General features: G+C 43.2%; 1 protein-coding gene across 2 annotated transcripts in view; it reads right to left on the bottom strand.

Moving 5' to 3' along the window:
• Positions 1-26,712, bottom strand: part of TMEM200A (transmembrane protein 200A) — a 77,637-nt gene extending 50,925 nt beyond the window's left edge. The window contains exon 1 of one of the 2 annotated variants that reach the window (XM_067702115.1): positions 26,507-26,712. The gene's annotated coding sequence lies outside the window, so the exon portion shown is untranslated. Of the gene's footprint in view, positions 1-25,682; positions 25,824-26,506 lie in introns of those variants that run through there. The other variant, XM_067702113.1, reaches the window with a different exon arrangement.
• Positions 26,713-26,963: the final 251 nt, after the last annotated feature.

Below are 26,963 nucleotides of genomic sequence, written 5' to 3' on the forward strand. Positions count from 1 at the left end.
ATTGATGGTGTTAAAATCTGGCTGTGATCTCCTATATCTAAAAGTAACGGTTTCTCAAAATTCTGGAGCTGTATCACTGCTTTCCTCCTTCATACTCAACAATTTTTGGTGGAGGGCCCTGGGATCCACATTAACCTTATATATTACTCTCAAGTATATAACGTTTACTTTCAATTTTTTATAAGATGATGATACAGTTGTGCGTTGAGGGAGGCAACATAATGTCAAAGGAGCAAGAGCTCCAGTGACAGACCCCTTACTCGATGAGCAACCAAGGACAAGTTCCTTCACTTTTCTAGAATATTCTTAGATGCACAATTGTTACCTCACATGGTACAGTGAGAATCAAGTGAGAAGGCATGGACAAAGTACCTAGCAAGGTACACAGAGTACATACTAACAAATGTTAGGTATTTTCCTTCACAGAAAGATGAAATTCAAGTTCTAAAGTAATATTTACCTTTCCATTTGGGAAGGCCACCTTTCACAGGGGTCATGTACAGTGGAGCCGGCTTGGTGAATCAAAGTTCCTGCTCCAAGCTTTCCTTACTCCTTTTCTGCAGGCTCACACCTCCCTCTTCCCCTAATGATACAAGCACTGATATATCTACTCTGCTCATAACTACTCCCAGCTTGTGCCGTCACTGCCCTTTTCAAAGTCTACACCTGGCATTCTGGACAATGCACTACAGGAGAACATGCCCTGGGCTGAGAATCAGGAGACCCCTCAGGCCCTTCCCAATCTGCTTCCTGCTTCCACTAATGTTCCACTAATATCTTGCAGTATGACTGGATCCCAATTCTAACTCTTTGTTCTCTCATATGTAAAATCAGAGGACTATATCAGAAGGTCTTCTATAGTCTACCCAAATCTAACAATCTATAGTTATAACCTAAAATTTTATCCTAAGGTTCTAATTTGTTGAGAGGCCATGAAGATATCATTGGCTTATCTAATTACCTAAACATAATGAAGCTAGAATATAGTAGTATTTTCAAATTATGTTTATTTTATATTTATATTCAATTTACCTTTATTAGATTAATGATGAGCTGTTGCTTTTTTAATAAGTTTTCTTGTCTTCTCCTTTAACGTAGTGATCAGTGTTAAAATTACCACCATTCAGTGAGTGCCATGAGCTATATGATTTTGTAAGCACACATACCTGCAGAGGTTGATGTAATTCACATAAACTGCAGTAAATATGCTTTCTGGAAGGATACTGAAATGCTTCTTTTTTTCAGTCTTAGTGATTTTAGTGTTTAGAACTGATTGATGCACATATTTTTTAAGTACTGGAATTATTTTAAAAAATCAAATATGTACTTAATGTACATAAAAATTAATAGTCATTGTTTCTAGTGACAAGATTGAGAAAGCATGGTTATCTAATTATGCCACTCACTAAATCAATCACCTTATCAGAAGTAGAAAAAATAGGGCTATATGGGTTTAGATTAGGGAGTGAAAACACACATAATCAAGAATGCACATGTAACATCAACAGACACTGAACTTATCTAAGCAATGAATTGTCATACTCTGAAAATACGTCCCATTTTCCCTAAGGACAGATATAATACCTCTCTTGATTATTCATTCTGTAGGTTATCAACTTAGGAAGTGTCTATATAGCTAATTTCCTAATGTTGTAATTTAAGCACATTTCCTTTCGAATTGTTTTTTCAATAAAGAGGGAGGTATCTGATTCTTACATTTGAAAGCTATTAATATACTTTCTCTTTTCCAGAATAATCCTAGTTCCTTTCACATTTTGCAACATCTTAAGCAGGCCTTATTGCTCACCTGAACATCAACTCCCTCACGGCCTCTTCATTTGGAGATTACTGGAGTGGACATGATGATCTCCACTAGTGTATAGTATAAGGATGTTACTGACATTTAAAATTTCACTCTCCTCTTTCCTGGGTGGAACTTGCCTTTCTCCCTTCCACTCCCATATACTCATTATGAAAATGTCCACCTGTGAAGGGAAAATTATCCTGAGAAGTGGAAACTAACTGTAAATTTTCAATTCTCTGAGACACTGGAATACCTACCCTTCACATCTTTGCATTCTTTCTTACTTTCACAAAGGGAAACAGAATTTTTGAAACTTCCAAAGAGAAAACAATTGGACAGCACTCTGAGTCACTCTAATCAGAAAATTTAAACCTAATAAATATACAAAACAATGAATATATCAGAAAATCTCCAAAACAAAAAAGTTTAAACCTAAATACTCCCAAATCCAGTAGCCAAAGAGCCTCACCTACGACTGTTCCAGGGAAACACAGTTAAGGGTATGGAAACTGTACCATGATTTTGATCTAGAGTCCCCTCTACAGATTTGAGTCCCCTTGGCTCAACCATTTGTAAACAAACTTGAAAAGTCATGTGGTTGAGTCCACATGACCACACTCAAAAGACCACACCCAATGACGTATCCTTTTACAACACTACCCAGACAAAACAGCCTTTCTGCTACAAAGGAATTATGGGAATTTTCCCAAAGGCCTTTAATGTTGTTATATGATTGATATTTTTATGATAAACACAATAGGGCTGGGGGACACTTACCGACAGGTAACCCCTCCTTCTTTCTTTTCATGCATTTCAGAGTCTTGCACCACCAACTTCACATAAGGAAGACATACTATCACAAGATGATAGAGCTAGAATGGATCATAAAGGTCAGATCCTCTTAGAATTGATAATTAAAGGGCCTTCTCCTACCCACTCACTTAGCATCAGACGATTATTGATGAATGAGCCATGTTGTGAGACTGCCTTCAACACAGCTGAAAGGTTTCCGATTTAGAAATAGGTTCTCAGTGAGGGAGTGCCTGGGAGTCCTGCAGGGAAATCTATTAAAGGATCTGGCTTTCAACTGCTGCTGCTGAAGAAAAAGGAATACTGACTTTTGAGCCCAAGTTTTAAAATAACAAAGCAAAATTTGCAAAGCAAATTTACTATAAAATGTTCCAAGGTCATACCTGCTGAGATTACATTTTTACTAGTTTCTTTTTTCTTTCTTTCTTCTTCTTTTTGGTTTTTTTTTTTTTTTTTTTTTGGCTGTGGGGAGGTGGGAGAAAAAGTGTTTCAATGCTAATGGCCTCGAGTAGCTTTTAAAGACCTACCGTTTCTTTCTAGATTTTTTTTTTTTTTCTTTCTAGATTTTTTGATGATGGCCATTCTGACTGGTGTGAGATGATATCTCATTGTAGTTTTGATTTGCATTTCTCTAATGATTAATGATGTTGAGAATTCCTTCATGTGTTTGTTGGCAGTCTGTATACAGACCTACTAGAGAACGGACTTGAGGATATGGGGAGGGGGAAGGGTGAGCTGTGACAAAGCGAGAGAGAGGCATGGACATATATACACTACCAAACGTAAGGTAGATAGCTAGTGGGAAGCAGCCGCATAGCACAGGGAGATCAGCTCGGTGCTTTGTGACCACCTAGAGGGGTGGGATAGGGCGGGTGGGAGGGAGGGAGATGCAAGAGGGAAGAGATATGGGAACATATGTATATGTATAACTGATTCACTTTGTTATAAAGCAGAAACTAACACACCATTGTAAAGCAATTATACCCCAATAAAGATGTTAAAAAAAAAAAAAGACCTACAGTTTCTTTTCTGCCCTAAAAGGGTGAAATACTTTTCCATACTTTATATTTTTCCCAACGACTATACAGTTGCTGTATAAACCCTGATACATACACAGGAGTGAAATAAAGAATACAGGAAAATTCTAGATAATGTAAATGTAAGAGCCCTTTGCTCGCAAATATATTAACAATTTTCCTTAGAATATCAATATGATTTCAGAAGAACAGGAGTTTCTTTCTCAACTGAAGGATAATATTCTCAGCTGTTCATTTTGCATTTCAAAGCATGACCAAAGGGCAAAATGTCGCCCCGAAAAACTCATCTGAAAATTCTTCTTATGGTTTATTTATAATAATGTGAGATTACATAGCGTTATGAGTTAGTTGAGGCTCAGACTCTTAGAAAAGGTTTTCAAAAAGGAAAATGACAGGCAAGATCAGTGGTTGCAAGGTTATAGACCTCCTTTCATTCCAAGCAGAACATAATGTAGTTTTACAATTACAGAAGTGCAGAGAAATTAATTTTTCTTTTCGACAATGAGCTTCTAACTAAGGGCATTTCCTTTTGGGGATTTGGGTGGAGAGCAAAGACCTGGAGGAATGAGAGGCAATCCTGCTAAAGAGCCTCCTCAACAAAGTGATCTGCAAACTTTTTTACAGTGAGTGTTTCACCAGAGTAGCAGCCTATCTTTATTGTGCATTAAAAGTATTTACTGGAGAAGCTTTGGCAAAATAAGACAACTGCTTTATATAATCAGGTTAACAAAAGCAATGGCCTGCCAAATCCCTGACAATAGACTGTTAGGAATTTAAAGGAACTTTGTTAGATCCCTGAAAGAATAAACAGATAATAAAAATAATCATAGAAAGCCACCTTCCAGGTGACCATGTCCTCCAGGGCCCTGATGTCATCCCACACTGTCGCTCACTCACCTCCAGGCACAGAGTCCCAGTAAGGAGCCCTGGTCCCCATCAGACCTTGCACTAGCTTCAGGCTATAAGAAATTAAAAGTTTTATCATGTGGTCTCCATAACTGATAATTCCTCCAAAATGCATGCATGGAGCAAAATGTTAACAAAGAAAATCCCCTTTCTAGATAAAGACTTTTTTCTGACTACTTTCTTCCATATTTATATCCAAAAGATTGTATTAAACCTGACAGTCTTCCTGTGTTTCTCTCTACCACTGGATGAGATGCTAATAAAGATAAATCCTTTTACGAAAAGATAATAAATGTACTCCAGATGTTAACTGTTGTAACATTAGAAGAAAAGCAAAAATAATCCCCAAGTGTCTGACACCGTGAAGCTTCTAAGAGAAAAAAAATTCCTTCAGAAAACTTTCGGGGATGGTTATCTGCCCCTTGACAAGTTAACAAGTGTGACCCGATCTTCACTTTAAATGTTAAGCTTCATTAAAATAATTCCAAAATATCCAATGATACATCTGAAAAACATGCTTTTCTTTCCCAAGACTGCAAAGAAATTGCAAAGGAAAGTTTTAAATATCACAAGAATCAATATTTCCTTTTTAATTAATTAAAAACTATAATTTGAAAACGTTGGTAGCAGACCACATTGCAGCCTTTAGAAAGGTATGTTTATCAAAACTTCAGTACCATGACAAATGTTTATAATAAACTAAAAATAATTCATAAAGAATAAATTTACTTTTTATAAAGTACCGATAAAGACAACTTACAATGTTGAGAAAGTACTTAAGAAATGATTTCTTCTTTTTTCATATTATTTGAATATATTATTCCTGTAAAATTCTTTGGGTCCATTGGCCCTCAAAGTTTTAATATTTGTCAGAATTATTCAGAAAATTTTTAAAAGAGAATGATAATCCTCTCTACTCATAATGAAGACAGTATTCACCACTTTCTGATATTCATTTTTATCTCTATGCCAACCAAATGTGATTTGCTAAAACATTAAAAATTGAAACTGAAGACACTTATTGGGTTTTGAGCCTGACAGCTCATACTTTATTGATCAGTATTTTCAGAGAGACCGGGGAGTAATATCTAGATACACAGCTGAGTTATGAACTATGTTTGGGAAGCCGATTATTTGTCACTGCCAGGCATTCAAGTGTTCAACTTTCAGTTTTATTAAGATACCTTCATGGATGTTTCAAAACATCAAAATGAAAAAGGCCAAGAAAAGGACTGGATTATCTACTGTCATTGAACACTCCCCATCTGGCTATGTTCTGGAATGACAGGATGCCCAGACTTGCTACCTCATACTGTTTCCACTTCGTGCCTCACACTGTGCCAGACCCTTTACTTACATGACCTTTTATAACCCAACCATGCTTCCAAGGAAGTCATGCTGTCCCACACTAGGGAGAGTGAACTAAGGCTCAGAGAGGTTAAGTAACTTGACCAAGATCACATAGCTTTTAGGGTGTAAAGCTCTAATTCTTCAGTGATTTTCAAATTATCCCTGGCAATGGGACTCTTTTTTACAGAAAAGTGAAGAAAGCTACTAAGTCTAGGGTAGCTCTTCCTCTGAACTAGATAATACCTTTGGCTTGATAAGACCTGTGCGTCAACCAAGGTGACACTATCCCACCTGATGCTACTACAGGGGTTCATAAACCCCTCAGAGCTGCTGTTTTAATTCAACTGAATTTGACAATTCAAAAATTAGAGAGGAGTCTTAAACATAATAGAACACCACATCTGGCCATAAGGAGCTCACACCATTCATCAGGTAAGAGGGCTTGCTTCCGGTATGGAGTCCCTAGGGGGCCAGAGCAGGTGTCTAGAGGAGCCTGGTCACAGAAGAAACTTAATAGCAGGACCTTAGCAGACTTAGGAGCAGAAACTTGGCTGCTTGGTGCGTCTACCTTGCCCCTGCCCCGAGAAGACAGAGAAAGAACCTTTCTGGGCGTGGGGAGGAGGTACTTCTTTTGTTTTTTTATTGAAGTATAGCTGATTTACAATATTATATTAGTTTCAGAATTAGTTTCATTACAAGATAATGGCTACAACTCCCCATGCTATACAGTATATCCTGGTTGCTTATCTATGTTATGCATAGTAGTTAGTTTGTATCTCTTCATCCTATACCCCTACTGCTTGTGGGGCTGCTGCCTTTCTTGAGACCCCTGTCCACTGGTCTCCAAAAAGCTGAAGTGGTTCTATTTTTTGGTAACATTCCTGGTGGTACCACCACCAATAGAAAAAAATAATTCCCCTTCCACTCTCCATTCAACTCTTTTTATTGTCCTGGGGGAGGCATTAGGTCCACTTTCACTACTTATACACTTCAGTCTAGAACAGAGACAGAAGGTAGAAAAGTCACTCTTTGTGGGTCAGGCTTAACTGCTGGCATAAGCAAAGCATCTCGAAGGTGCAGGAAAGTGCAACCAACTCTCCCAGGAGAGGCAGGGGAAGATGCCACAGAAGAGGTGTAATCAAGGTGGGTCTAGAACGAAAAGTGCTTCCACCCTCCCCCCGACACCCCAAGAAAGGATTTCATCTTAGGTAACAGGCAGAGATAACAGTTGTATCCCACAGACTGTGTGTGCAAAACAAAGGCATGGTGGTGGGAGCCAGTGGAGAAAAAGGCCAAGAAAAGGACTGGATTATCTACTGTCATTGAACACTCCCCATCTGGCTATGCTCTGGAATGACAGGACGCCCAGACTTGCTACCTCATACTGTTTCCACTTCGTGCCTCACACTGTGCCAGACCCTTTACTTACATGACCTTTTATAACCCAACCATGCTTCCAAGGAAGTCATGCTGTCCCACGCTAGGGAGAGTGAACTAAGGCTCAGAGAGGTTAAGTAACTTGACCAAGATCACATAGCTTTTAGGGTGTAAAGCTCAAATTCTCCAGTGATTTTCAAATTATCCCTGGCAATGGGACTCTTTTTTTCAAACAAAATCTCACTTAAATCATAAATAGCCCAGATAATCAAAAGTTGACTCTATATTTAAAAAATATCTTTGAAGGGGAGCCACTTCAGCCAGGTGATAGGGATTCTGGAATGAATGGAAGAGAAAATGCAGGTAAGAGATGGGATCCCACTCAGAGATGGTCCAGCAGGTCCGGGAGCCAGCCTTTCAAAATTTAACCTTTGATTAGCAATTCCTCAAATCTCATCGGCTAAACTATAGAACTAAAGGATAAGAACCATATAAACCTTTCTGGTGCCTACACTTAAATTTAAAAATGGCACTCTGCCTCTTTCCACAGACTGCTTTTTATATGTGCACCTCGACAGAAAAAAAAAAAAAAAAAAGGCTTTCTCCCACTCTGCAGGAATAATATCATGCTATAATGTGTGTCTGACATAGCACAAGGCAGCTTAGGGACTGTCACTCAATGTACTGCAGTTGTACAGAAAGATGGCTGACATTCTAAAAGAACTGCACTTGCAGAAAAGTTACTGGAGTCCCCAGCACAGTAATCCAGGGCTGACAGTTATTTCTCATTCATCTTCTGCACCAGACATAGTTATACACAGGGAAGTCAACTTCCATGACTAGTTTATAAAAAGTCCTCTCTGAACCAGAAAACGGCCCCACTTCTCTCCTCAAAGGTTATCTTCAGAAATGGTTCACGCAGAGGCACAGATGTGGGGAAAAAAATTGTTTTTTGGTTGGGAGCGAGCAAGAAGACATATCATCAAATATAGCCAGCAGTATCTGGCACTACTTCTTAGGACACATTGCTGTGAAGGTCTTATGTAACTGATGGACACTTATGCCAGGACGGATAAAACCAGTGGTAAGTTCACCTTCTAAGCATTCAAATAACAAAAGAAAGGTGCCGAAGGAGGTCTGGAGGATTCTCATTGACACAGAGGACCCTGGGTAGCAAGGTACAAACTCCCAAAGGACTCAAAGTCCAGGAGAGTTTTTTATTATATACTTTTCAATCATAACTTAAGAAAGTACTATGGACATAATAGCATTATTAAGTGTTTTGATAACTTCATACTATAAATAAGGTCATTCCTGAATCTTAAATAATCTTTTAATATGAAGAAAAATGTTAAAAAATGAAAAGACTACATTAGAAGATTAGAGAAAGTATAAATGTAGTTAATCCCCTCTAATTTGACAATGCGCACACAAGGGTGATTTTTAATTTTGCACATTAGTTTCATGTACTACTGGTGAATTTCCACTGTGTCTTTTCCTGTAGGAAAATACAAAAACAAGGATGTGATGCTCCCTCAGGGTCCACTGTCACACACGGAATGGGCTAAGCTGAGCTCCCAAGTGGGGAGGCTAAAGGCAACCTCAAATAACAGGTGTCTTTTCTCTTCACTTTTAACGAGCTAAAATGCAATTGTAATAAGAGCCAGGGTAATCCTCTGAGTCTTCTGCTAGCTATCCAAGCAACTCTCTTTTAAATTATATACTTTCCTTATAGTGTCCTGGAAAAGAAAATAGCTTTAAAATGCCTGTCACATAGATAACATATGACCTAGTAATGCTTTAAAATAAAGTTATAAAATAAATAAGTCCTGGGGAATGTAATGTACAACATGGTGACTATAGTTAATAATACTGTATTGTATATTTGAAAGTAGCTGAGAGTAGATCTCAAAAATTCTCGTCACAAGAAAAAAAATTTGTAACTATGCGTTAATTTGATGGATGTTAATTTAAGTAGACTTATTGTGGTAAGCATTTCACAACACATACATATATTAAATCATTTTGTTGTATACCTAACTCATACATTATACATCAATTATGTCTCAATTTTTAAAAAGTATATATGGGGACTTCCCTGGTAGTCCAGTGGTAAAGAATCCACCTTACAACGCAGGGAATGTGGATTTGATCCCTGGTCAGGGAACTAAGATCCCACATGCTGTGGGGCAACTAAGCCTGTGTGCCACAACTACTGAGATCACGCACCTCAACTAGAGAGCCTGCCTGCTGCAAACTACAGAGCCCACGCGCTCTGGAACCCGCACGCCACAACTACAAAGCCCACGCGCCCTGGAGCCTGCGTGCCACAACTAGAGAAGAGAAAAACCCGTGCACCACAACTAGAGAGAAGCCTGCACGCTGCAACTAGAGAGAAACCTGCGTGCCGTGGCGAAAGATCCTGCACGCCACAATGAAGATCCCACATGCTGCAACTAAGACCCGATGCAGCCAAAAATAAATAAATCTTTAAAAAATAAATAAAATTTTAAAAATAAATAAAATTTTTTAAAAATTTAAATAAAAAATGTATATGCAAATGCTTTTAAAAGTTCAAAGACCTACCAAATTGGAAGGCAGCAGTGGAATTGATAGTAGGAATAGATGAGTAACCAGCATGATAATGAAAATGACATTCAGATATGCTATTCTATCATGATTTTTTTGTGAAGGTATGATTCGTGCATTTATTCTGTTCTAATTTAGCATCAACAACTATGACATAGAATTCAAAAAAAGATTTTCAGCAATTTCTAATCCCATTTCACCCAAAAGTTTATAGGTTAAACTACATCACGGTTGCACTTGTAAGTTTAATTGGAGAAAGAAATTGAACCTAAATCTTCAGAAAGGGCTCAGGAAGGAGCAGGCAAACAAAGTTTTCTCGCTAATAACACATATCTTTCATGAATGACATCACACCGTTGGCTTTTCTCCTACCTCCAGGGCTGCTACTTCTCTGTATGTTTCTCTAACCACCCTTAAATGTGGAAATCCCCAAAGCATGCTCCTAAGTCACCTTCTTTGTTTGGTCTCTATCCTCTCCAGGACTTTATTACCAACTACAAGCTAAGGACTCTCAAATTTATGTCTCCATTCTAAATTTATCATCTGAGCTCCACACTCATCTGTCCAAAAGCCTACCTGCCCTTTCCCCTGGGATATCTCACCTGCAACTCACATGTAACATGTCCAAAACTGAACTCATGAACGGAACTTAGGAAAAGTCTTCCTCACCTATATGAATGCTACCACCATCCATGCTAAAATCTTGGAGGATCTTGGACCACATTTTCCCACATGCTCTCAGTTACCAATGTCTGCTGGTTCTGCCCACAAAACCTGTCTTTACTCTGTCCACTTCTCTTGAACATCACTGCCACCACCCGATCGAAGGCCCTGTTATCTCTTCCTTTATGCATTCTTGCTTCTTCCAACTCCTTCACCAGGAAACTCCTAGAATGATACCTAAATGCAAATCAGTTCATGTCATTCCTCTTTTTTGCAAAGCCTGCTCTTTGGATCAAGTATCAAACCCTTACCACTTCCCTCAGGGCACAGCATAATGGCTGGCCCAGCGTCTCTCCCCTGCTCACTTTGACCAATAACAGGGCTTGCTTTCTGTCCTTCAAAAACAACCCAACTCCTTCTTTCCTCAACCTCCCTGCTTGGGTTTTCCTTTCTGGCAAGCATCTTCTCCAGACAAGTTCCTCTCGTCTCTGGTTCCATCTTACAAGACATTTCTCAGGGGAGCCTTCACTGACCCTCTGACTCACGAACCTCTCTCCTAGCAACCTGTGTGTCTTCATGCCACGAATTACACTTATTTTTTTTATATAAATTTTATTTATTTATTTATTTATGGCTGTGTTGGGTCTTCGTTGCTGCTTGCGGGCTTTCTCTAGTTGAGGCGAGTGGGGGCTACTCTTCGCTGCGGTGCGTGGGCTTCTCATTGCAGTGGCTTCTCTTGTTGTGGAGCATGGGCTCAAGGCACACAGGCTTCAGTAGTTGTGGCACGCGGGCTCAGTAGTTGTGGCTTGCGGGCTCTAGAGCACAGGCTCAGTAGTTGTGGCGCACGTGCTTAGTTGCTCCGCGGCACGTGGGATCTTCCCAGACCAGGGCTCGAACCCATGTCCCCTGCATTGGCAGGTGGATTCTTAACCACTGCGCCACCAGGGCAGTCCCACACTTATTATTTATGATGTAATTTTTTGCCCCCATTACTAGAGCATAAGCTCCCTGTCCACCCTGTGAACACAGCTCGCTGTTCCCCCTGCACCACACGCAGTCAGTAACCAGAACACAGGAGTTGCTCCATGAGCATCTCTTGACCAAATGAATGCTGATATTTAAGGAGGTTTTCTGGGCATGCTCCAAGTCATTAACCCTGACAGTCCTGGTTCTTATTAGGTAGCTAATCTCAGGCCAAATATCACAGTGTTTCTCCTCCTTAACCCATGTATGTCACCCCATTCTTCAAGAGCCAAGATCAGGAGGAGGAAGGCCTGGATTTTTTTTTTTTTTTCTTTTAAGCGGGGGCCACTCTTCATCGCGGTGCGCGGGCCTCTCACTATCGCGGCCTCTCTTGTTGCGGAGCACAGGCTCCAGACACGCAGGCTCAGTAGTTGTGGCTCACAGGCCTAGTCGCTCTGCAGCATGTGGGATCTTCCCAGACCAGGGCTCGAACCCGTGTCCCCTGCATTGGCAGGCAGATTCTCAACCACTGCGCCACCAGGGAAGCCCCGGAAGGCCTGGATTTTAATCCTGTATCTGCACCTAATACTTAGTAAGTGAACTTTAGCAAAAGCGGACTGCCTTTCCAGACTTCAGATTTCTTACTGTTGTATGAAAAAGTCTCCTCATGGCTCTCACACTCTGGATCGGTGAATGCAGTTTCCAATCTACAGCAAAATTCGGCTCACACCCAAAGTAAAACATCTCCTTTGGAATTCTCTGGGTTATTCTTGCTTCAAAGTCCTTATCCGTGTCACTTTCATTTGATCACATCACTGCTGAGAATCCTGAACTGGAGTTCAGGCCCATCAAGTCAGGCCTACAGCTGATGGGGAAGAACACCTAGGCCTCCACTCGCTGCACATTCCCTTCTGAGACTAGTCAAGGACCATTGGGACTGAGCCCAGCAAAGCCCCCACTGTAGGTCAGGACCCTGGCAGATGCCTCTTATGCTACTCAGAGGAAAGCCCAAAGTTCCCTCGTGGCCCCAAGGCCCTCTATAAGCCCCTGCTCTGTTTTTTTTTTTACATCTTTATTGGGGTATACTTGCTTTACAATGGTTAGTTTCTGCTTTATAACAAAGTGAATCAGTTATACATATACAGTTATTGGGGTATAATTGCTTTCCAATGGTGTGTTAGTTTCTGCTTTATAACAAAGTGCATCAGTTATACATATACATATACATGTTCCCATATGGCATCTTTGCTATTCAAACATTCCAAGCCAACTCCCACCTCTCCTGCGGCCTCCTCTGGCCTTTGCACCCTCTGCTCTCTGCCTGGCACTCTCCTCTCCCCCAGACGTTCTAATGAGTCCTTCCCTCCCTTTCATTCAGGTCTCTGCTCAAACATCAGGCCTGATCACAGGGGCTTTCCGTGACCAGGCTACACTACCCCCATCCCAGCGTTCTCTGTCCCTGAGCTGTGCTTCATTCTTCACATTACTTGTCACAAGAAAGTATACGTGTATTGTCTCTCTCCCGAGGAACTTCATTTTGTTTCCTGTTGTATATCCAGTGCCTAAATTAGTAGGTATTCAGAAAATATTTATTGAATGAGTGAATGGATAAAGCAATGAATAAGTGATGCTCTATTAGCAACCGAGAAGACAGCAGATCTAAAGCTGCAGGAGTATGTGAAGGTCTGGAGGAGTGGTGCCCACGAGGACATGCAGGGCAAGCTTGGGTCCCTAGACCCCAAGGCTGGTGAGCCAAGGGGGCAGGGTTCATGGGGTTGTGTGTTGGAGGAGGCAGGGGGATGTTGCCAGTCCCTGGGTCTCCTGCCAAGTGAACACTGAGTCACTGGCAGCTGGGGAACCCCCAGGGTAATATCAGTAGAAATGAGAATCGGGACGTAGATGGCCTTCTTGCCAGAAGATGGATGGCACGTGCTGCCTTTTTTTTTCTTTGTCTCCTTTTTGTAATCTGTCTTTAAAAAAAAAAACCTAACCAAATTCCACATTGAAGGCTTCTGTGAAATAATGCCCAGTTTCACTCATTACCATCTCCTTTCCCCAAGCTTAGACTCAGGGAGACCCAAAGATCATCTTTCAAAACTCTCACCCTTGCTCTAAGTACGTACCAGATTGCTCTCTGGACTGTGAGTTCCTCGCGAGAAGCCTGTTAACTTCCAGAACCAACCACAGTGGATGGCACTTGGCCCACTCTCCATAAATGTCTGATGACTCAATAAGTATATTTTGAACTCGGTCTCCCGTAAGACAATGAGCTTAACAAACATCACTAATTATATGCTATTATCATCTACGTTCCACTATGCCAGTGTTGGTAGAAGAGTTCTGAATAGAGGTTGGTTCAACGATTGGGAGACTCATAAAATAAAGAAGGAATTTCCACATGTGTTAAATAGAGTGTGATAAAACCAACTGTTGCTAATGAAACCCTTATCTAACATGTGGACTTTCCAGAGACTTCCACCTATACTGCATATAAAGAAGATAATTATAGCTGTGAATTAGATTTTTATTTTCAATATTTCAATTTTTAATTTTGACTATAATTGAAAATTAATATTCAGAGTACAGTTAACATTTTATCTAAATTTTTTTCTAAGAAATAATTTGGTCTTTTCATAAAAATACTCTGTCTTAAATGTGATTTTATATCGTAGGGTGATATTTTACTGACAGTATAGAAGATTCAATATAATTAATTCAGCAAACATTAACTGAATGCGTACAATACACAAGCCACTATGCTAGGCACAGTTAAAAAAATATAAGCTTTACATAAAAACTTCACAGTGGACTGATTAAGTTGTTTATATTTTATGGACAGAACTATACTTATATTAATATAGAATATCTGTAGTCACATTAAAAACCCTTTGAAGGTGGATATACTATTTACGGGATGCCTTCAGCCACATAATAATGCAGGGCACATCTTGAGCGGAACTACACAGGGAGTTTCTAACGTGAACGTTGCTTTCATTCCCGGCTCCAACACCATCATCACAATATTGCTTAGCATTCTAAACCTCAACCACTATTTTTAATAAATGACCTCAAACATCATGCTCCAGAAGAAAAACCTTCTAACGGCTTCCCAGTTCCCTGAAAATAAAGCCTACCTCCCCTCCCCAATATGCAAGGCTGGCCTTAGTTCAAATGACAAACCCAGAGAGGTCTTTCCTGACCTTCTGATCTACAGAACCCCAGGCACTCTGTTACATCAGGTTCCTTCCCTTTCTCATAGGACTTTCTACTTCCTGAAACTGACTTGTCTTCCTCATTTAGGATGTACACTCCACCACAACCTTTCTTTTGATCTTTACCCTATCCCCAGATCCTGGCACATAACATTTATTTTTTTTAATTTATTTATTATTTTTGGCTGTGTTGGGTCTTTATTGCTGTGCATGGGCTTTCTCTAGTTGCAGCGAGCAGGGGGCTACCCTTTGTTGCAGTGTGCGGGCTTCTCACTGCGGTGGCTTCTCTTGTTGTGGAGCACGGGCTATAGAGCACACGGGCTTCAGTAGATGCGGCACGTGGGCTCAGTAGTTGCGGCTCACGGGCTTAGCAGCATGTGGGATCTTCCCGGACCAGGGCTTGAACCCTGTCCCCTGCATTGGCAGGTGGATTCCCAACCACTGTGCCACCAGGGAAGCCCCTGGTACATAACATTTATTGAATCAATTATTAATGAATGAACTTCCTACAGAGCTTGCATTTACTACGTTATGCATGATGATTTGAGAACTTTTATATGTTTCATCAGAGAGCAAATAATAAATGTATAGGTCATACTTTCCTACCAGGTTTTCTACACTATCATGGTGTAAGGCACACCTCACATTTGACAAAATGGGTCCTAAATATAATTCAACAGCAACTACTGAATGAATCTCAGTAAATAATGATTTGGTGAACAAATGAATGAAAATAATTTTGCTCAAAATTATTGACTGAGATCCACAGAAGAAAATGGAGTCGTAACACTATGATAATATTCTCCAACTTTTAGAAGAAAACCAGAAGTATTTTTATTGTAGTTGTGAATTATTTCTGCAGCAAAAGAGCAGTTGTGGAAAAACTGAGACAGGCACTGAGAAACCACCTCGAATTGACTGCTGTGGTAAAGTTCAATAGTTCCTTTGCAGTAAACACCCCACAGAGGTCTGAATAAACTCCAAGTTCCTCCTTCTTGTGCAATAAGGCAAGGTTTATCACTCTGAAAACTAGACACTTCGGGCTTTCCTGGTGGCGCAGTGGTTGAGAGTCTGCCTGCCGATGCAGGGGACACGGGTTCGTGCCCCGGTCCGGGAAAATCCCACATGCCGCGGAGCGGCTGGGCCCGTGAGCCATGGCCGCTGAGCCTGCGCGTCCGGAGCCTGTGCTCCGCAATGGGAGAGGCCACAGCAGTGAGAGGCCCGCGTACCGCAAAAAAAAAAACAAAACAAAAACAAAAAACTAGACACTTCGATATGGTTGGCTTGCCTTTGGGAAAGGGAGTAAAACCAGAAGGTTCCACATTCAGGATCTTTGTTTGGCTCGTTTTGCGCGGATCAGTGACTAAGAGGGCCTCGGGCCTCGGGAAGGAGCGATCTCCCAGGTGTTCACATCCTACCTTAGGGCACAGCCGACCTCAGATTCTACCCATCAGCACTAACTGCTCCTGGGTCGCCTGCTGAGAGCACGGCCCTGAACAAAACAGACCATGCTCCCTGGGTGACAGCCCCTTCACACAGGGTAGGGACCACGAGCTCAACAGTTCCAAATGTTCCACAGTTCCAGGACTGCGAGGACCTGACTGCCAGGCCACAGAGGCGGGCTTGGTAGAGCGTTTGCTCCCAAAAGTGGGGCCTTTGTCCAGCATCACCTTCACTCACAGGTTCTCCACGCCACCGTCTGAAGTGTGCCCTCGCACGATGTGCCTGCCTGTCATTGGCTTTAAAAAGTCATTCACAAGCTCATTTTCTCTCTGTCGTGGGTCCCTATCTGAATATTCAGGACCACTTCGTGAGTAAATTTTTTTAAATCGAGTGGTTCATCACAACATTGGACCAACCTCCACTTTAAAAGAGAGGTTTGGGTACAAAGGAACCGAATCAGCAGTTGATGGAACTGTTACTCATTTTGAAATGGTAGCTTTTCTCATTTAAGAAAAAAATAAATAAACCCCTAGTGCAGGCACGGTGAGGCGGGATTCCCCTGCACTGTCAACCACAAGTTCACTTATTCTGAAAATCAGTCTGGCATTAAGTACCGAAGGTCTTAAAATATTTAAACTCTTTGACCCAGGAATTACCTTTCCATGGATCTCACTTAAAGGAGTAATCTGAAATGTGAACAAAGATTTCATCAAAATGCCAGTTATAAGACGAGTTATTTGGAAACAGCCTAACGGTCCAATCTTAAGGGAATAGTTGATAAATTATGGCAAATCATACAATCAAATATTATACAACATTAATAAAGCTTGCCGAGAAGCTGGAAAATATTTAGGACACAAGGTTAAGCAAACAGAGCTCATTGTAATATGTTATTAACTATGGAAAAACTTCATTAAATATAAAGGGGAAGAAAAATGCCAGACTCTTATGGGTGTTTTGGGGTCATGGGATTATAGGCAAATTGTCTCCCTGATTTTTTTTTATAGTTACTGTATTTTCCAAAGTTTCATTAGAAGCATGTATTGCTTTTATTAGAAATAATAACACCCCTTCAGAAATGCTAAGTCTACTGTATCACAAATACTTGCACATGTATGTTCTCATACTTGCACTGAGCTGATCTGATACTTGCTTTGCCAGGTGAGCCAAAAATGCATGCCTCTTCTATACCAAGATCAGCTTAGAGAGAGGACTGAGAATCTTGGGGTTCATACTGCGTTTCAGCCCAAAGATGCTGATTCTCAAAACTGCAAACATACCTTAGCAGCTGCCCACCTATCAGCACCTCTGTGATGAGCTCACTGTTTGTAAAAGAGGATCACTTTTCTCACCATCACTTTCATCCCAGGAGCCCCTTTTCTTCTTTACCTATTCTCATATCTCTACCAGCTTTATTTCAAGGCATCATAGTCACTGACTTGCATGCAGTTCTCTCATTAGATTATGAGATTCTTGAGATCCTTGTCATCCTGACCTCCCCAGAATCTAACAGGCTACCTGGTAAACAGTGGGAACTTAATAAATGCTATTAAATAAAATTTTACAAAATAGGAAGAAAATCACCTCCATAACTCCAAGAGAAGAATTCACTAACAGCATCATATTGTAATGGGAATCTCAGTTGGTGCATGAAATCAGGTACACTTTGGAATATCATTTGCAGTTTATGAAAGAGCACAGTAGATATTATATCGGGGATCTGGCCCTGGGGTCCTCCTCTTAGATGGAAATGATTTCACAGAGCATCCGCACCAGACAAGGCCACTCTGTGACCGTGCTGAATCAGGACAGAAACAAGACCACTGTGTAATCCTATCTGAACACAAACAAAAACACAAATATTATCCAACCCCCAAAATGACCAATATTCCCCTAATCTGGCTAATGAGTATTTGCTGCATCTTTGCCAATTATAGTGTCAGCCTCTCTAGTCTTGCTCCTTCTAGAGAAGACTTATTAAGATACAAACTCATAGCATTATCACTGTTGTGGCCTCTCCCGTTGCGGAGCACAGGCTCCGGACGCGCAGGCTCAGCGGCCATGGCTCACGGGCCCAGCCGCTCCACGGCATGTGGGATCTTCCCGGACCCGGGGCACGAACCCGTGTCCCCTGCATCGGCAGGCGGACTCTCAACCACTGTGCCACCAGGGAAGCCCAGTCCTGCTTCTTTAAACCCTCTCCCAAATCACTTACAAGACCAAATCCTATAATCACGCATTTCTAACACCCTTTTACTGCGACACCCCATGTTTTCCTGTGGTGTACCTTTTCCCTCACTGTAACAAGTAGCAAACCCAACCTGTTCAACTACAAGTCATTTCCCAGTGGTCTCTGGCTCACTGAGAAGTTTAGTCATCCTACCTGGAACACGCTTGTCTCTTCTTTCTGCCCACACATACTTATCAGAACTCCCAGAAGCTTCCCCTGATCAGCCTTCCAGGTTTCAGATGGTTCCACTCTTTTTAGTTTCCATAACATTTACGTTCATCTGCTACTATTAAGTTTGTATTTTATAATACTGGCTGGCACTGTGATCCTGATGACTCTCTGAAAAATACTGCCAACTCTGAAATCATATTATTCCATCGTGCTGCTTTAAAAGTTTACGCATGGTTGTCCTACCTCCCCAAACAGGCTATGAATTCTCAAAACTATGTCTCAAATATTTCTTTTCACTTACCTTTTCATTCCCTTTCTTCTTATCATATGTATACACAGTTCACTGCACACAGCGAACATCTACATCCAGTCATAAATTACACAGAGACCGATTTGACCTTGCGTTTGTTGGGGAATGATATATCACTCATATTTCATCAGGAAATAGTTTCATTTAGAGCATCTTCCAGTATAGACCTTTATAGCTGGAGTGTATTCCACATACCTGCTACATTCAGTATGTGCTAATGCTCTTCCTCTCTCTCCAACTCTCTCCATATATGTATCTATTTCTTATTTATCATATTTCTGGGAAAAGTACCTTTGTGTATAAAGGTAAATTCAGGCCATGGCAGCTGGCAAAGGTCCCTTCTCTTCAACTGAAGTCAGTGACTAAAATTAAGCCCTCCAAACATCTGACTTGCTGACGTATCTATCCTGCATGATGATAGCGAGCCTGCGCTGAGGGGGAAAAACCTACTAGGTTATTAAGTTTTCTGCCAAAGCTGGATATAGTCCTGCTGGACAATGCCATTCAGGTGACCTGCTCTCAGCTCACATTAAGATGTCTAAACGTTCACTCACGATGTCCCTTCCCAACCATACAACCCTGCTGACTTCCCCCTGTCTATGGCCCAGACTTGAAATTGACCTTGCCCTGCCAGGACCAGGATGTCTCCCTGAAGATCCAGGATGAGGTGGAGATACAGATATATCTCGGTTTCCATGACAGCTCCTTGATTTTCCAGTCTGGCTCCAGGAGCTCAGGCAAGTAATTTAACTTCTCTAAGCCTTCATTTCCTTGCTCAAAAAAAAAAAAAAAAAAAAAAAAGCCGAGATATATCTCCTCCCAGGAGTCTAATGAAGACTCGGTGAGATTATGTATCTAAGGCACATGGCAGATGCTCTACAAATGTTAGCTTTTTTTCCCTTAATAGTGCCTGACAACTAATAGAACTCCGTCTCCCTCTAAGGAGTTGCCCGTTGCCCATGCCGTATTCTTACTGACTTACACCACGAAGGATATCTAAAGCAGGGCAGAGTTCCTGTTCTCAGATCAACAATCAAGCTCTAGTTCTATTGATCTGCCCACCTATTCAACTTCCTGATGCTGTTCCCACTCACTTTCCTCCCTGTACCCAAACCCCAAACCAAGAATCTACCCCTGTTCTATTCTTACTGTGGCACTCTTGTCCAGTTTGCCACTGAGCACGAATGCTCTACACCTTCACCCTGACAGCCTCTATTCCATCCCCTCTGTCTGACCTGGACTCCTGGCACTCTGGTTGCCTACTGGGAGGCCCAATATGGGGCCCACCCTTCAATTTGGCCTGATATACTAGATTCTGACCTTGACCTTGAGAGGTGGTGTTGCGTAGTTTAAGCACAGGCTTTTGTTTCAGACTGCCAGGGTTTGAATCCCAGGTCTACTACTTAATGACCACATAACCTTGAGCAACTTATTTACCTCCCTAACTTTCAGCTTTCTCACAGTAGAGGGCTTTTTTGAGATTTCAATAACATAATGAATGTAAAGCATTTAACATGGTACTTGGCATACTAGGTAGGTCTTTAATAAATGTCAGTGCTACACATATAAAGGTTTTGCCCCTAGGACACGTGGTGGCCACAGGCCTCCTTTTGATACAGTCCAGTTGCTATGAATCTACCTGCAACACACAGCCACTTCACCTACTGGCCCAGCCTACCTTCCTGGTTTGGTTCCCCTTGATCTGTTTCAACCTACCAATGTTTTTGTCAACACAGACGCTCCTTCATCCTCACCAGACCTTAATAATGTTGCTCACACATGCCAGTATTCTAATTTAGGACCTATTACCTTAGGTCTCCTAAGTGGTAACCCTAATCTGTGCCTGCTGCCTCCTCTCTGCCCATTTCTCACAAACTCAATGAACTTCTATAAACAATAGTTCTGTGTTCATCACTTTACTTCCTTGTTCAAACTGTCACTGTGTCACTGGGTCTCTAATCTCATAATGCCCAAAGTAGGAGTCTCTAATCAAATGATCCCTAGAAGACCAGGCCTTCAGGAAATAAAATCCCTAGGCTGGAAATAAGGCACAGGGGTATTTGCTAAAAGCACATGGACATGGATAAATGGTGGGCTCCTCATTCAATAATATTCTGGGGGCTTCCCTGGTGGCGCAGTGGTTGGGAGTCCGCCTGCCAATGCAGGGGACACGGGTTCGTGCCCCGGTCCGGGAAGATCCCACATGCCACGGAGCGGCTGGGCCTGTGAGCCATGGCCGCTGAGCCTGCGCGTCTGGAGCCTGTGCTCCGCAACGGGAGAGGCCACAACAGTGAGAGGCCCGCGTACCGCAAAAAAAAAAAAAAAAAAAAAAAAAATTCTAGATCCTCTTAGCAAAGTCTAGACATGGAGGGAATTATTTCATCACCTAGCTTTGCCTTGGCTGGGAGGAAGGTCCCACTTCTGGAATTTGCATGGCCGTGGTCACCTGAGTTGCTTCCATGTGCAAACTTCACATCGTTGTGCAAGTGGCTGTCTCAAAATGGAGGGGGCAATTCTCCGCAATAATAGACATGTTGTTTTTGATTGGCAGCCTCATTGTCTTGGGAGATCTATATGATCTTAACAGAGATCATGTCAATCATGGTGCCTCTACCGGTCTCCTTTTCCCCATCCCACCACTAGCATCACATATATACAGGGTTGGGCACATGATCCAGTCGAAGACTATCACAGTAGCACTCTCTGCTGGACACAGAGACTGATTCAATGACCTCCATAGCAGGGCCAACCATAGCCCTTTCAGGAGATTCTATAAATGGGACCTGGAAGAGAGAAGACCTCTCTTTCTTATGGATCAAAAGCCAAAGGATGCAGGTTCGGAACTACCAATGGTCACCTTTCTTAGCACGTAGAAAGAGGCCTCAGAATGAAGCTGATTCAGAAAGAAGAGAAGCTGAGAAATGAGGAGAGACAGAACGAACCTTAACAAAGTCATGTGAGGCTCTGGGTTCCCGCCATGACTAAAGCAAAGTCCATGTTTGGACTTTCCAGTCACATGAGCCAATAAATCTACTTTTTCTGCCTAACGCAGTTAAATGTAGGTCCCTCGAGTGTATAACCAGATGAATCCTGATCAGCTCCCTTCCACAGGAACACAGGGGGAGGGGGAGGGGACTTGACCCCCTTTAGTGCACTTGACACCCCTTTAGTGCTTGGAGCAGAGCGACAAGGACACTGTAGGAAGGAGTGCACACATCCACCTCTTCACACTTTGCTCACATTCCCATGAATTTTGTGTAATTTCACCTCTGGTCACAGTTTCCAAAGCACAATTTGCTATTGGAACATATCCCATTAATTAACAGTACAATGGTCCAAGAATCCCCAGCTTTATATGAGAATTTCCTTTTTCCAATTGCACTCAAAACTCTTGGAAAAGTCTTATCAATGACTGTAATAATCAAATCACCAGAACTCCTGCTGGGAATGGGGAGGGAGATGAGATCAGGAGGAAGCCCAGAACAGGAGTAATCAAACTAAAGATTAACAATCAGAATTCCAGATGTGTCAGGTCTTGATCTCACAATTGGAGATTCTTATCTTCCAGAATGTAACCTAAATTTTTACTCAGAAATTTGAAACTCCACTAAAATCTGATGCCACCCTTATATCTCTCTCCCATTTACACAGGGTTTCCAAAGTGTGTTCTAGCTTTTCCTGTTCCTACAGAAAGGCAATGGAGTGTACTGGTGCAAACGTGCTTTGAGAAATTAGTCCTGGTTTCATCACCTTTCTGCTTGAATAAACTCTTGTGGTTGTAATGAAAATCGATTGGCATTATGTGTGAAAATTCATCGAAAACCATCAGGTACTAAGTGAATGTTGCTATTTATTACTTTGTTTTCTGTTTTGTTTTTTTTTTTGCGGTACGCGGGCCTCTCACTGTTGTGGCCTCTCCCGCTGCGGAGCACAGGCTCCGGACGCGCAGGCTCAGCGGCCACGGCTCATGGGCCCAGCCGCTCCGCGGCATGTGGGATCTTCCCAGACCGGGGTACGAACCCATGTCCCCTGCATCGGCAGGCGGACTCTCAACCACTGCGCCACCAGTGAAGCCCCTGTTATGTATTTTAAACTCATATAATCAACGATGGGCCAGATGCCCCAGGTCAGATCTCCTTGACCTTCTATTACCATGGTCATTGTTCTTTCCCTGTGTACAGCACAGCCTGTCTTCCCCCAACCCAGACTTTACTCACCCACCCCACCACCACCCACACCTCATCCTGATTTTTCCTCATAATGCAGCATTTTAAAAAGAGGATGAAAAGATCACAGTCCAAAGTCCTTGGTCTGTCGATGAAAGCAGAGAGGCTCAGAAAAGCCTAGAAACATACCCAGGGCCACATCATTAGTGTCTCAGCCAGGACAACAACTTGGCTTTTCCAACTGCCCATCCAGTGTCCTTGGAAATCCACCATCCTGCTCCCCAGTATGAAGCAGTCCCCTGATGCTCAAGGACTCCTCCAGGTGCTCCGCGATCTATGGCACTTTTCCAGTCCCCTCCCCGCCAGCCTGTAAGCTCCCATAGGAGAGGCTACTTTGCTGTCCTTCAGCAAGCCTGGCACCATAACAAGGGTTCACCCATGTTTTCTGAATGCTTGGGCACATATCAGACCTTAGCAGACAAAACATATCTTAAGTCCTGAAATGAATACACTTGATAAAACTGCAAATCATATCTTGCGTCATAAAATGAGGGGTCCCTCTCACTGCAGATTTGTTTTTTCCATCTCTACACAAGTTCTTTTTGCAGATGTGTTCTGCTTGACCGAACTCCCATGCAGCCTCTCATTTAGGGAGACCAACACTAAATGAAATTTATTTTAAAACTGCCTCCTCTTTTAGACTGTACATTCTATTGATAAGTAATATGCATTACCATGAAGACTATTTTATCTTCTACTAATTTTGTTTAAGAAATGTAAAAAGTGACATCTGCTTTTATTTTTGCTCTTATCTATTCTCCTAAATTAAAATGAATTTCTTTTCCTTTATGCTGAGAATTATCATGGGAAACAAACCATTCAAATCCACTCCCTCTGTATGTCAGTAGTTATCTTTCTCTGTCCAATGAGCTATTGTCAAAATTCTGAAACTACAAAAGTCCAGGTGTTGCGATCTCACTCTGGGAAGATTCAAAAGCTTCACTAATAATTCCTCCAAGTTGGAATACAAGTGCAGCCATCATTCTTTACAATGATCTTTCCTGAAGAATCCATTCTGCTGTGGGTGCCTTTGGAATACTACATGTGTTTCTCTGGACCTGACTCAGAAGCAGCAGGTAAATCTCTATGTGCCAGCTGCCTGGAAATTGCATACAGAAGCTCCCCACACAACTCTCTTTCACTGAAAGATTCCCCAGCCTAGGATACAAAGCTAATTATAACCAGGGTTACAAATTATACCTAAATCATCTCACAATTATGAGCTCTGTAGTAGGACTTCATTAGAGAAAATCATTCCTAACCCTTCAGTATATATATTTTGAGTGAAAAATATCTCATAACATTACTTTACTAAAGCATTTAATTATAGTTTCTACTTAATAGAAGCATTACTTTCTGTTACGAAGAATGCCTATTCTTCACTTAAGCTGTTTGAAAAGCATGAAACTAAAGCAGATGCTTCTGTATGGGGAAAAAGTAGTGGAAAAATAAAGTAAGATTTGAGAAGTTTTGAAATTTAGCCTACTTTTTACAAAATGGTAATACATTCTAGTATCAGTAGCCAAATAACAAACTTGAAGGTCATTTTATAAGAGTTTCCATAACGCAAGACGTGACAAACCAGCAAAGTAAATAGCTTTCATAGGAGCTGGTAATAATTTATTCATAAAGCACTACAGAAAGTGTATCTCAGAACTCGGTTTGACAGCAAAACCTAAAAGTTCAATATTCTTACTGACAAATAAGAATAGTTGTTGATTCTTGAAATGTTTTCTGTATGTACAGTTGTCCACAAGTACTTCTGAAGGTCTTTAGAAGAAAAATCCGGGTAAGAGACACTTTAGCCCAACATACTTAGTCCAACACCAGACTAGGGTGTACTTGGTCTGACTTCAATGAGTAAATTACATAAATGTGAAGCATCTGACTATCTGGCATTACCAATGCCTGAAACTGGTATTGAAATAGTGAACTGTTCTTATTACAAATATCACCTCACACACACATACACATACTTCTTAGTCGAAATCTAGCAGCAGTAAATACACACAGAGAGCTTGTACCTACAAAATGTGAAATGCTGGCTTGGGCAATTAATTATAGCAAAAGAATGATTAATGGAGAAAATCTTTCAAACCCTCAGCCCTTTCTCTTAAGGACAGACTCCATAGGGAGAAGAATAGTGCTGAACTTGGCAAACAATTGCTTCGCGTCTCCATGTCGCCTACGAAGATACTACCACATACAGATATTGCTTTAGGAAACCCTGACCACACTTTGCTCTTGCCAAGGACTACTATAAATTACGCTGTGGACATCTTTACAGAGAATGCTGAGTCTCTGGAACGAAGACAAAGGAGGGTGTAGCTTGGAGAAACCCAGCCAGGCGCTCCAAGGCTCCGGGTTCTGAGAGGCTGCCCCTCGCGGCTCCTCTTGCGCTCTGAGGACTGGGGAGTCCGGAACTGACGGCGGGCTTGGTTTATTTCGCAAACTTCAGGAGACAGTGTTTACCCTAACTCCGGGGTCCCAAGCGGGGCGGGGGAGGGGGAATAAAGCAGCGCCCCGTTTCAGCTGCACTGACTGCCCACCCACCTCCCCACCGCCGGCAGCACCCTTTCCTTCCCCCTCACCTGTCCTGAGCTCGGGGCCTCGGGGGTCCGGTCGCCTGTCGCGGCTCTCACTCCCGGAGCTGGTGCGACGTCCGGCGCCTCCGGAGCCGAGCGAAGGAGGCGACGGGGTCGGGGGCGTCAGCAGGAAGCTCGGCAGCCGCGGGCAGCCGCGGTCTCGCTCCCCATCCCGGCGGGGCTCGGGCAGCGGGCGCGGCGCTGCCACGGCAGGCGGATGAGTCAGGCGAGGGGGCGGGCGGCGAGGTGTGCGGGCCGGCGGAGGGGAGTGGCGGCGGCGGCCTCTGGGCGGGGGGCGCGTCGCTGTCTGTGCCCGCCGTGGGTCGTCGGGACGCCGGCCGCAGCCGTAGGGCGCACGGAGTCCGAGCGCTCCCGCCCTCGGAGGTCACCCGGCGCGGTGCGCCGGGCAGGGGACAGGGAATCGCTGCTCAGTCGTCGCCGCCGCCGCACAAGAAAGACAAAAGGGACCGGGGGCTGGGAAGGGAAAAGTTTTCTGCTCGGCTCCTGAAAGATGCCCACCGAACCTCACGCCCCAAGCGCCGAAGAGGAGGCTGGGGACGGGGTGCAGGGGGCCGGGCGGGCTACCAGGAGCGTGGCCACGCGATCGCGACCTGGTGCACGCCAAGCTCCAGCCGTCCACGACCCGTGGGCACTCCCCCGGCCCGGCCGCCCCCAATCTCGCCGCCAGCCTCCTCCTCGAGGATGCAGACAAAATCCAATCCTCTCCCTCCAGGACCCCCAGCCCCCAAGACCCGTGCAGCGGCCGCAAAGTTGCACTTCCTGAACAGGGAATCACCGCAGACAAAAACCTATCTTTGAGAACAAAATACCCGCTTCCAGGAGCTCTTCTCCGGGCTGGAAGGCCAGAGGGTGGAAACGGACACTCCCACCCTCGGGGCGAGCCTCTCTCTGGAACCCCAGGTCTCGGAGCCGGGGTCCCGCCAGTCCCCGGAGGAGTGGAGAAGACCCGGCTGAATCCCGGTTTTCCTGGAGCAGGCGCGGCAGGACACTGGCTCCACGCCCCTCGGACTCTTTCTTATCAGACGGCGCCTGGGTGGGTCGGGGTCCCCCTGGCGGGCTGCGCGGGCGCTGCGCAAGCGGAGCCAAACACCGCGCGGAGCGGACACCGCGAACGTCCGCTATCTACACCGCTCTGGAGCGCCCACCAGATCTAGCCCGGAAAGGGGCTCCGGGAGAGCGGCTCGGGGGCGAGGGTCATGGGCAGGGAGGACGAGGGCGAACCGGATCGTTGAGGGCTTCGATGAGCAGTGCTTAGGTTCAACTCCA

This window comes from Pseudorca crassidens, chromosome 13, assembly GCF_039906515.1.
Source record: "Pseudorca crassidens isolate mPseCra1 chromosome 13, mPseCra1.hap1, whole genome shotgun sequence".
NCBI classification, from domain to species: domain Eukaryota; kingdom Metazoa; phylum Chordata; class Mammalia; order Artiodactyla; family Delphinidae; genus Pseudorca; species Pseudorca crassidens.